General features: G+C 55.5%; 1 protein-coding gene and 1 pseudogene across 1 annotated transcript in view; both read right to left on the bottom strand.

The window, feature by feature from the left end:
- The window catches only part of CCDC57 (coiled-coil domain containing 57), a 66,324-nt gene that overhangs the window by 5,439 nt on the left and 50,640 nt on the right, over positions 1–10,245 (bottom strand). The window lies entirely within an intron of this gene.
- On the bottom strand, positions 1,366–1,484 carry LOC111728774 (annotated as a pseudogene).

The raw sequence follows: 10,245 nt of genomic DNA, 5'->3' as shown, positions 1-10,245 counted from the left end.
GCCACACGCCTTTCGCGGGCTTGCGGCCACCTTTTCCTTTTTTTTTTTTTTTTTTTAACTTGTTTCTTATTACTGAGTTGTAAACTTTGTGATATATTTTGGGTACCAGTTCTTTTTTTGAGCCCCTCGCTCCCAGGTAGAGTTCTTGATATGTATTCCAGGACTGTCTCCTAGCAGGTGGCTTAACTTTTTGTCTTAACCCTGTCATTTGAAAAGCAAAACTTCACAATTTTGACGAAGTCCAATCTATCAACTTTTTTTCATTTATGGTCCAGACTTTTTGTATACTATCTTAGAAATCTTTCTATACCTCAAAGTCACAAAGATTTCCTCCTAATCTTTCTTCCATAAGTTTTATACTTTCAGCTTCCATGTGTAGGCTTATGATAGATTTCAAATTGAGATTGTATCTGGTTTAAGGTACAGTTGAGGTCCATTTTTTCGTCCCCATATGGACATGTAGTTGTGCCAGCAAAATTTATCGAGTAATGTATGCTTTCCCCTTAAATTACCATACGACCTTTGCTCAAACGGAAAAATCGATTACCGTGTGTGTGTGTGCGTGTTCTGTCTCTGCTGCATGCGCCAATCGTACGCCGACAGCACGCTGCCACGACGACTGCAGTCGGGTCGTCGAACGCCTTCAAGTTCATTTCTTCCCAAGGTTGCTTTGGATGGTCTCTCATCTTTGTGCTGACCTGTACATTTTAATGTTCAATTCCAGTTTTAAGGCTGCTGGGATTTTGACTGGGATTGTGTGGAAACTGCAGAAAACGTTGGCGGGAATGAGAGTTTAACGCTCAGCCTCCCGATCCATGAACATGGTATACCTCTCCATTATTTAGGTCTTAATTTTCTCTGGAATTATTCTTTTTCTCAGTGCACAGATATTTTGCTTAGTAGATCCCTATCCCATGGTTTTGGATGCTACTGTAAATGGTATTTTTTACTACAATTTCCAATTTTCAATGCTATATATAGAATATAATTGATTTGTTATACTGACCTTGCATCCTGCGGCCTTTGTTAAAGTCACTTTTTAGTTCTAGTTTTTAGGGGGTTTTTTTGGTAGATTATTTAGGATTTTTTATGTATTAGGTCATGTTTTCTATCTTCTTTCGTGTGTCTGTCCTATTTTTTCTTGGTTTATCACATCGCTGAGACTGCCAGCACAAAATGGGCATCAGTCTTTCACCATTAAGTAAAATATTAGTTGTAGATTTTTCATACATGTCCTTTATCAGGTTCAAGAGGCCGCCCTCTATTTCTTTTTCATACTTATTTTTTAGGCGAGGCAACTCTTGGTTGACTTCACAGATTGCAAGGACCTTGTCAGCTCACGATCTCTTATTTTTTTATTTTTTACGCCTCCAGCACCTGGTCTTCCTGGGTGGTCTCCCATCCGAGTCCTAACCAGGCCCGACCCTGCTTCGCTTCTGAGATCAGACGGGATCTGGCACGTTCAGGGTGGCATGGCCGTAGACTAAGAGGTTGCCTTCTGTTTCTCATTTGCTGAGGGTTTTTTTTTTTTTTTAAGTCACACATGGGTGTTCAATTTTATAAGTAATTTCTCTGCAGTTATTGAGACAATTGTATGATTTCGATTTTCTTTAATCTGTTAATGTGGTGGACTGATTTTTTAATGTTTTAGCAACCTTCTGTTGCTGGGATAACACACACTAGGTTGGGACATACTACCCTTTTCACATATCATCGGATTTGCTATCCTGTTATCTTATTGAAGATTTTTTGGTCTATTTTCATTAAAGATATCGGTCCATGATGTCTTTGTCTGGTCTTGGTGTCAGGGTGGTGTGGCCCCATAAAATAATATAAAAGCCTCCTGTCACCCTTTACTTTCTGAAAATGATTTCGTCCTTAAATGTTTTATAGACTTCGCCACTGAAGCCATCTGGGCTGGAGCTGCCTTTGCAGCTCCAGGTTTTAAGTTACACCTGCAATTGCTTTTATACAGACCTATTCACATTTCTGTTTCTTCTTGAATCAGTTCTGGTAACTTAGGTCTCGCAGAGAATTTGCCCATTTTATCTGCACTAACTTGGCAAACTACTGACGTGTAGTTGTTCTTACTATTGTGTTTATCTTCTTGGTGTTTGTAAGACCTGTAGCAACATCTCCATCTTTCTTAGTATTTGTAATTTGTACTATCCACCCTTTTATCTTGATCGGTATTTTGTATCTGGTATAAGATAAGGATTGAGGTTCAGCTGGATGTCTGTTGGCTTTGTTGATACTTTTTCAGAGAGTCAGCTTCATTGTTTCCCACTTTCATCTCTACTATTTCCTTCCTTCGATAAACTTTGGATTTAATTTGTTCTTATTTTTCTAGCTTGAGGTGGAGGTGTTGGTCACTAAACTTTGGACCAATGCTCTTTATAATATAAGCATGTAAGGGTATGAGTTTCTGAGCACTACTTGGTGCTTTTCCCTTTGACTTGTGGGTTATTTACAAATGTTCTGTTTACTTTTCGAAATTGGAGATACTTTTCTAGATGTCTTTCTGTTGTTGATTTCCCACGTAACTCCTTTGTGGTCGGGAAGTATATCCTGTGCGATTTCAACCCTCTTAAATGGATCGAGCCCAGTTTTTCTGGCCCGACACATATCCTTGTGGAATGTTCCACGAGCACCTGGAAGGAATATGCTCTCTGCCATGCTGTGTGCAGAGGCCTCGCCGTGCTGGTCGGGGCGAAGGGCTGCGGCGAGGAGCAGACCCCTCGTGTCCTGGGGGCGTCCTGTCCACCTGCTCGGGACTCCAGCCACAGCGGCAGTGTTGCCTGTACCGCCTCCCGCCGCCACGAGCTCTCGCTCCGTGCGTTTCACGTTGCTCTCATCAGGAGCGACGGGCCAGGGCTGCTATGTGTCCCCGACCCACTGACTTCTACACCATTGCCATGCATCCTGATGTCCGGTAGTGTTCCTCGCGGGGACATCTACATGGCCCCACCGTCGCACAGTCACTCAGCAATCCTGACCCGCGTCTTTGTATTTAAAGTGGGTTTCTCGACAGGACCTGGCTGAGTCCCGCGCTGATAATGGCACCGAGCGTGGCGGATGTTTGGACCGCCACGCTCGGTGCCATTATCAGCGCGGCTGGTTTTAAGTGAGTCTTCGCGCCGAACTGCCCGCTACTGTCCCATCGTCCTTCGTGCCCCTTTGCCTCCTGGCCCGCCCACTTTCGGGTCGGTGTTCTGTTTTATCTCCACCACCTCACCGTTAGCTGGACTCCTTGGTGGGTCTTTACTTTTTTGAATGGCTGCTCTAGGATGCTGTACATGCGCGCCCCTAACTTCCCATGCCCACCCCGACTTCCTGCACAAGAGCCTTGCGCCCCGGGCGGACTCCCCGTCTGTCCCCTGCCACTCTGCTGTTTTCGTCACACGCTTTGCTTCTGCACGTGCCACGAACCCCATCACACAGTTACTCCCTACGCTTGAACCAGTCGATCATCTTTTAAAGGGAAACGTACGTGTGTCTTCGTCATTTACCCGCGTGGCCACCGTTCCCGCCCGCCTGCATCACTCTGTGGATCCGGGCGACCGTCTGGTGTCACCCGCAGGAAGCACCGCCTGGAACACTCCTCGCGGTGCAGGGCTGCTGGTGCGCATTCTGTCTCGGCTGCCTGGCCGTAAGCATTTTCAGCTCAGTCCTATTTGTGAAGGACGTTTTGCTACGTGTGGAATTCGTCTGCCAGCTTTTCCTTCGTCACCTTAAAGGAGACGTTCCTTTGCCTTCCGGCTCACGCAGTTTCTAAGGCGGGGTCTTCCATAACTTTTATCTACATTCAGCTCTATGTAATGTCCCTTTTATTCTTCCTCTGACTGCTTTTTGGGGGGCAGTGAGTAGTTTTCAATGTTTTTTGTTGTTGTTGTTGTTGTTGTTTTAACAAACACACCGAAGAAGTGTGCAGCGCTGCCGGCGAATCCGCACGCCCCTCACCTGCCCCGCGGTGGCGGCGCCTTTCACTCCGCCCCATCATCTGCCGTGACCCCCGTGTCATCTGCACAATATAAACACGCCATCTCTTCTCCAGGATGACTTCCTTTGTCACGTCACCACCGCTGGATGGAGCTTCTTTCTGCGCTCTGGTTTGCCTTGCTTGACTGTGGCTGTCACCATGTCACCCGTGCCAACGGCAGAAAGTCTGCTCCGCCATCCCCGGTCCCCTTCGCAGAGAGGAGGCACACGTCCGGCTGCTGCGGGGTCACAGTGGTTGGCCCGGCTCCCATCGGAGACCCAGGGCGACCTGGACTAACACTGGAGGGCCACCGAAGGCAGCTGGACAGGGTGTTCTTCGCTCTGATGACCTGAACGCCCTCTTCGACTGCTTTTGAGGTTTCGCCTTTATCACCAATTTTGAGAACTTTGATTACGATGTTCTCTGGGTTTCGTTGAACTTAGAAAAAAAAAAAAAGGCCCGTATTTCTTCCAACACTTTTCCTGCGCCCTCTCCCCCCACGCTTGAATGCGGTGATCCCAGTCCTGACGTCGCTTGCTCGTTTCTGCCGCTTCTGGGCCTCTCTCTGCACGTCGACTTTCCTCTGGATAAGGATCACACTTTCCTGCTTTTTTACCGTGTTTCTTTTTTGGTAATTTTGGGTCAGATGTCAGCCATTGTAGATGTTGACATTTTCTCGTCATTTCTCAGTGCCAGGCTTTGCTTTCTCGGGCAGGAAGGCTCTCCCCGCTCGGTCATTCCCAAGCCTGTTCAAGTGTGTTTGGGGTGAGTCCGCCTGGGCCTGCCCGGCTGCTAAGTGCGGCCATGACCATGGGGGGCTCGTCCCTCTGATTAGCCAGAGCCTGCATCCCCCCTGACCCCTTGAGACTGTGGACCCGGCTCTGCTTCTGGGCTGCGCGTCTCTCCTCCACCCAGGCCCGTGGAGCGCCCCCCACACACCTGCGGGATCACGAGACTCAGGAGGCTCCCTGCGCGGGTCTCTGGGGCTGCTCCTGCAGTGCCCCCCCTTCTATACTCTTCCCTGCGACCGCCAGCTCCTTCTGTTCCCAAAGCCCACACGCGTCCCCGGCGCGGCAAGGCTGCGGAGCTGTGCTTGGCGTGTGTGGTCCTGGCACCCACCTCACTCCTGCTCTTCCTTCAAGGGTCCCTGCCCCGTGCTGCCTACGTCCAGGTCTGAGACAGTCGCTTCACACGTTTTGCCCAGTTTTCCAGGTGTTAACTACAGTCCAGTCCTCACGACAGCCTGGCCAGAAGCGGAAGCGAGGGCTCGCCAAGCCGTGGCCCCAGAACGGGCACCAGCGCCGACTCGGCTGCTCTGGCTCCTTCTGAGTGTGTGCTTTGTTCTTAGGGCCGTTGCGACATGTGCCAGGTGGCAGCGGTTGCTTCACCGCAACTTCAAGGAAAGAGCCAGCGAGGACCCACTTGACTGCCATTCTCAAAAGCCTGCAGGGTGCTCCGGGCCTCTCAGAGCATCTTGTGGTGGCCAGCAGTAGGGGCGGGAGGCCCGGAGCTGCGAGGTGCACACTGACCCTCCTGCCGTCCCACCCCGAGTCACGGCGGGCACAGCCGAGGGGACAAAGGTCCCTGCTGAGCAACAGGAGGGCAGGACCCTTCACCCCTGGGATCCCGGAGCAGCTGCGGTCACAGGCTGCACAAGCTTCCATGAGCAATGTCCAAGCCCACCTGTCTCCCAAGGTCGCTGTGACACGTGAGCACGTGTGCTATGCCCTGCCCTGCGATGGAAAGCATGTCACTTGTCCGCAGCCCACGTCCCGAGGCCCAGCCCACAAGCTCGGACTGGCTTTGCAACACTGCTTGACGGCTTTGCTTTCAACACTTTAAGGCCGACGCTCCTGTTTCGTGGCTGACACAGGTGCTCGGTCTGCTATAACTTTTACCTGCATTAACTTTTATGTAACATGCCTTTTATTTTTCCTTTGTTTCTGGCACAGAGGGCAGCCCTGCCCAGCCCACGGTGGCCTCTCTCCCTGTGGGGAGGGCCGGCAGGGCTCTGAGCTGAGTCTTGCAAGGTCCTCTTGGCCTGCCGGTGTCACCTGGCACACCGGAGGCCCGTGCACTGGGCGCAAGGTCATGAACAGGTGGCACAGAGCGCCGTGTCCAGTGCGTGCACAGTGGGGCTGCACACTGTCTTCCGAGATCACTCCCCCGTGCGGCCAACGCCTCTCCCCGTCCATCACCCGAGAGCAACGTGGGGGACTGAGCCCTGGTTTCATGAGAAGTCCAAGAGCACCTGTGGGGACGTCAGTGGTCCTGGTGCTGAGGACATGTGTGTGAGGTGACGTGAAGAGCCCGTGTTCCGGGAACCGTCCCATGCCCTCTGAGCAGGGCTGGGCCCGCAGGGCTGTGGCTGAATCGCAGCCTGACTTCAGAGGAAGGCCTGGAACTGTCCCTCCAATGCCAGGATGAGGATGGACGGGACAGCGTCCTGGGACCCGCTCAGCCCTGTCCGGAGGCTGGCAACCTCGGTGTCCGCGTTGTGTGCGGTACGACCAGTCCGGGGCAGTGCTTCCCGGTGCTCCCCCAGCCCCCCGGTGACACAGGACGCTACCTTTTCTTCCGTTGTCCTGTCACCACGTAAAACCACGAACACGGCTCCGCTGGAGGGCCACGCGTCACTGGATGTGGCACACCTAGTCGCCAGGAGTGGGGGCTGCAAGCTGAGCTGCGTTGGGCCCATGCTTTCTTCCAATTTTTAATTAGTTGCCAACATTCAGAAATGGAAGCATCCTATAGAAAGTGGGGTTCCCGGCTTGGCGGACCCACGCTCCCCTGGAGGGCACCTGGGGGTGCCATCAGCAGCAGCGCACACCTCTGCTCAGCCACCTGCTGCCAGGCCCGAGGGCGCCAGCATCTGGGGCCCGACCAGGAGCACTCAGGGTCTGCAGTCAGCGGTGGCTTCTGACCCTGACCAAGTGTAGGGCTGTGTGGCTCTAGGCAGGAGCTAGCGACGGGGTCATCTCTACATCACCTAGACCTAGAGGCCGACCTCCAGGACCTGCTGGGAAGGCCCGGCTGGGGGATGTGGGGTGTGACGCTGTGACGCAGGGTGTGACACTGTGACGCGGGCTGTGACGCCGTGACGCGGGGTGTGACGCCGTGACGTGGGGTGTGACGCTGTGACGTGGGCTCTGTCTCTACCTGGGTCCTCAGATGAGAACGGCCCGCTGGCCCCTGGGGACGGGTCCCCATGGTGATGCCCGCGCTCGCCGGGTTTAAGGTGACTGCGTGAGTGGCCAGGTTGACAGGCTCCTGTCCGCATCCTGGCGACCCACCCAGCTCCTCCCAAAAGAAAACATAATTTTAATTTCAGGAGAAATGAACGTGATTTTTCAAAAGAACAAAAATGTGAAGAAAAACCCGACACTGCCTCGTGCCCCTTGCATGGCCGTGTCGCCTTGCCCCCGATCCTTTCTCGTCCCCTCACTGTCGGCCCGAGGGTGGGGGTTCCCAGAGTGGGAGGGTAAGCGTCGGCACCCAGGAGAAAGCAGGGTGCCCTGCGGAACCTTTCGGACCCCAGGGAGAGAGAGGGAGCCCTGCCCACGCGAGCCAGCGCCTGGACCCGGGGCGCTGAGTTGTTAACCCCAGAAACGGAGGCATCTACCTTCAGGGCCCATCGCCCTCTGGGTGCAACCACAGTCCTCAGGAGCTTCCTGCCTGCTGTCTGACCCTGGTGACAACCCTGGCCCTTCCCCCACCCACCCCGCCCCTGTCCCCTCTGGAACTCCAGGGAATGGAATGAAGGTTCAGACTGGGGACTCTGGCTCTGTGGCCAGAATCCAATCGGATTCTGGGCCCCGGTCTCCCGTGGAAATGGGGGCCCAGGAGCTGTGTGGTCCCCCCAGGGATCGCCGTGCTGAGTGGGTGGAGCGTTAGGAGCAGCCCTGCCACCTAGTGAGCTCTGACCCCCCCCCAAAAAAATCTTCCCCACAGCGGGTCCCCTGAGAATGCACCTCCCACCCTCTGTGTCCTGACCGTCAGAAACCTCGGTGAACCGCGCTTTCCTATTCACCAGCTCCAGCAGCCGCCTGGAGAACGGGCGCAGAACCGAGTGACCGCAAAGCACACGAACTCGAAAGCCAAAAACAAGACCCATAGTGAGACAGCACTTCACCCAGCGGACCAGCAAGGAGAGGGAGAGCTCGGTAGCGACTGGCCGGAACTGGAGTGAGCAAGGTCTCACTGCGGTCGGCGGTGGTGGCGTCTGTGGGTAGTGTGGTCACCCGCTCGGGACCCACACCACTGCCCGAGCCAGCGACTTCCCTTCTCCATCTGGGTCTGACCATGGAGGCCCCGGCAGCTCTGCTCTGGGGGCTCAGCACCCTGGGGACTTGGCACCCTGGGGGCCTAGGTGTCCGTGCCCGTGGGGTTCGGAGGAGGTGCCTGGGGAAGGGGGTGCACAGACCACTGAGACCTGCCAGCTCTGGGTGCCAGTGCTGCAGCCCCACCGAGAAATGCCGCAGACGGCAGTGCAAATAGAAACCACCCCAGTGTGCGCCACCGAGCAGAGCCAAGGACGTGCACACGGTTAAGTTCCGAGTGGGGTCCAGCCTGAAAGCAGCAGGGCAGCTGGACAGTGGTGGCCTGGGAGACAGAGACGGGACTGGAGGCAGGGCGGGACTAACTTTTCACCTAAAACCTGGCACTGGTCAATTCCCAGCTACAGGGAGCTGTCACTCCCAAGTAGAGGAGGCTGGAGTCCCTTTGCTCCAGTGGCTGCCACACAGGCTGCACAGCTGACACACTGACAAAATCTGCTCCCAGATGCCAAGTGACTTATATACGACTGACCTTTACTATGTTGCTCAACAGTATCTTTCCAGCTTGATTATTTTTCAGGTTAGAAAAGACTGTCAGAATTTGTGACTTTTAAATCACATCTAAGGGTAACCTTCTAATCATTTGTAAACACTGTCTGATTCTGTACATTTTCGGCTTTGATTTCAAGCCCTGTCACTGCGGAGCTTGAATGACAGGCATGACATGGAAAGCTGGCGGCGTCTGGCCACCTTCCAGGCCCCGCAGGACCTCCCCATTCTGGGCTCTGTGGAAGGGTGTGTTCTGTGTGGGTGGCCCAGGATCCAATGACACGATGTCCAGGGGGCGGGGCCTTGCTCTCAGCCTGAAGATCCACCTTTGTAGCATCAGAAGAAACTGCCCCTTTCAGTCAGAATTCACCGGTCACTTCCGTATGGAAGGCACGGCCGCCTTCAGGGCGGTTAGCGCTCCCCACCGGGAAGCCTTCCCTGCCCAGAGCGTGGTGTTTCTCTAACCATTGCACCCTTTGCCTGAGACTCCGAAGCCCCTGCCCCAGCCTCAGGCCCTCACCGAGCACCTGGAAGGGACCTGCTGGTGCTAGCCAGGGGTCAGGGGTCAAGGAGGACGCCCCTCCCCCACCCCGCGCCGCGATTCCCCCAGACAAAAGAATCACGATAAATGAGAAAAAGAGCGTGAGGTCCAGGGCTGGTGCTGAAGGGGGAGGAGGCTGGTGGGGGTGAAGGCTTCGAGGAGGAGGCCGGCGCGCAGGGGCCTAAGGTGGGGTGCACACGGGCTCGGGGGTCCGCCGGTGCAGGGGGTGTCTACCCGTGCGGGCAGAAGGAACTGGGCTGCGACGCGTCTGTGGCGGAATGACGATGGGGCCGGAGCTGCAGCTGCCCCAAGAACGGAGGTGACAGGCTACAGGGGCTGGAGATGCCGCACCCGACAGCGGATCGCGGAGGGGGCTGTGGGGACCCCGAGTCCAGGCCCTGCCCTCAGACAGGGTTGCAGCAGAGCCTGCCCAGGCGGGCAAAGGGCGGCGGACGTGGGAGAAGTGGGCTGGGACCTGAGGGCGGGCGGGTTCTGAGCGCGAGGGGCGGGGCCTCCGGGGGCGGGGCCTCCGGGGGCGGGGCCGGGCTGCCGGGTGGGATGGAGGCGCTGGTCCCACCTCAAAACCTCGACGAGTGCGGCCTTCTGCGCGGCCGCCGAGTGCCGCCTTGAGAAACGCCGCGCTGTGAGAGCTCCTCGCGGCACTCCGTGCAGACGCCAGACACTGCCGCGCTACCTCTTTGCCGTCTTTACCTCCGTCCCTGACCGCCTGGGCTCACGGCGCGACGCCCCGAGGCCTTTAATCCGGGGTGACTCTGAACTGGGGGAGCCGAGACGCTTCGCCCCGGTGGCCCGCACTGCTTGCCTGGGGACCCGCCCACCGGCCTGCCCTCCGTTGTCGCGCTGCCGGCCCGCGTCCCCCGAAGCGTCGCTGGTGAGGC

This window comes from Pteropus vampyrus, unplaced genomic scaffold (assembly GCF_000151845.1).
Source record: "Pteropus vampyrus isolate Shadow unplaced genomic scaffold, Pvam_2.0 Scaffold227, whole genome shotgun sequence".
Taxonomy (NCBI): Eukaryota; Metazoa; Chordata; class Mammalia; order Chiroptera; family Pteropodidae; genus Pteropus; species Pteropus vampyrus.
This window is presented reverse-complemented; position numbering and strand designations above follow the sequence as displayed.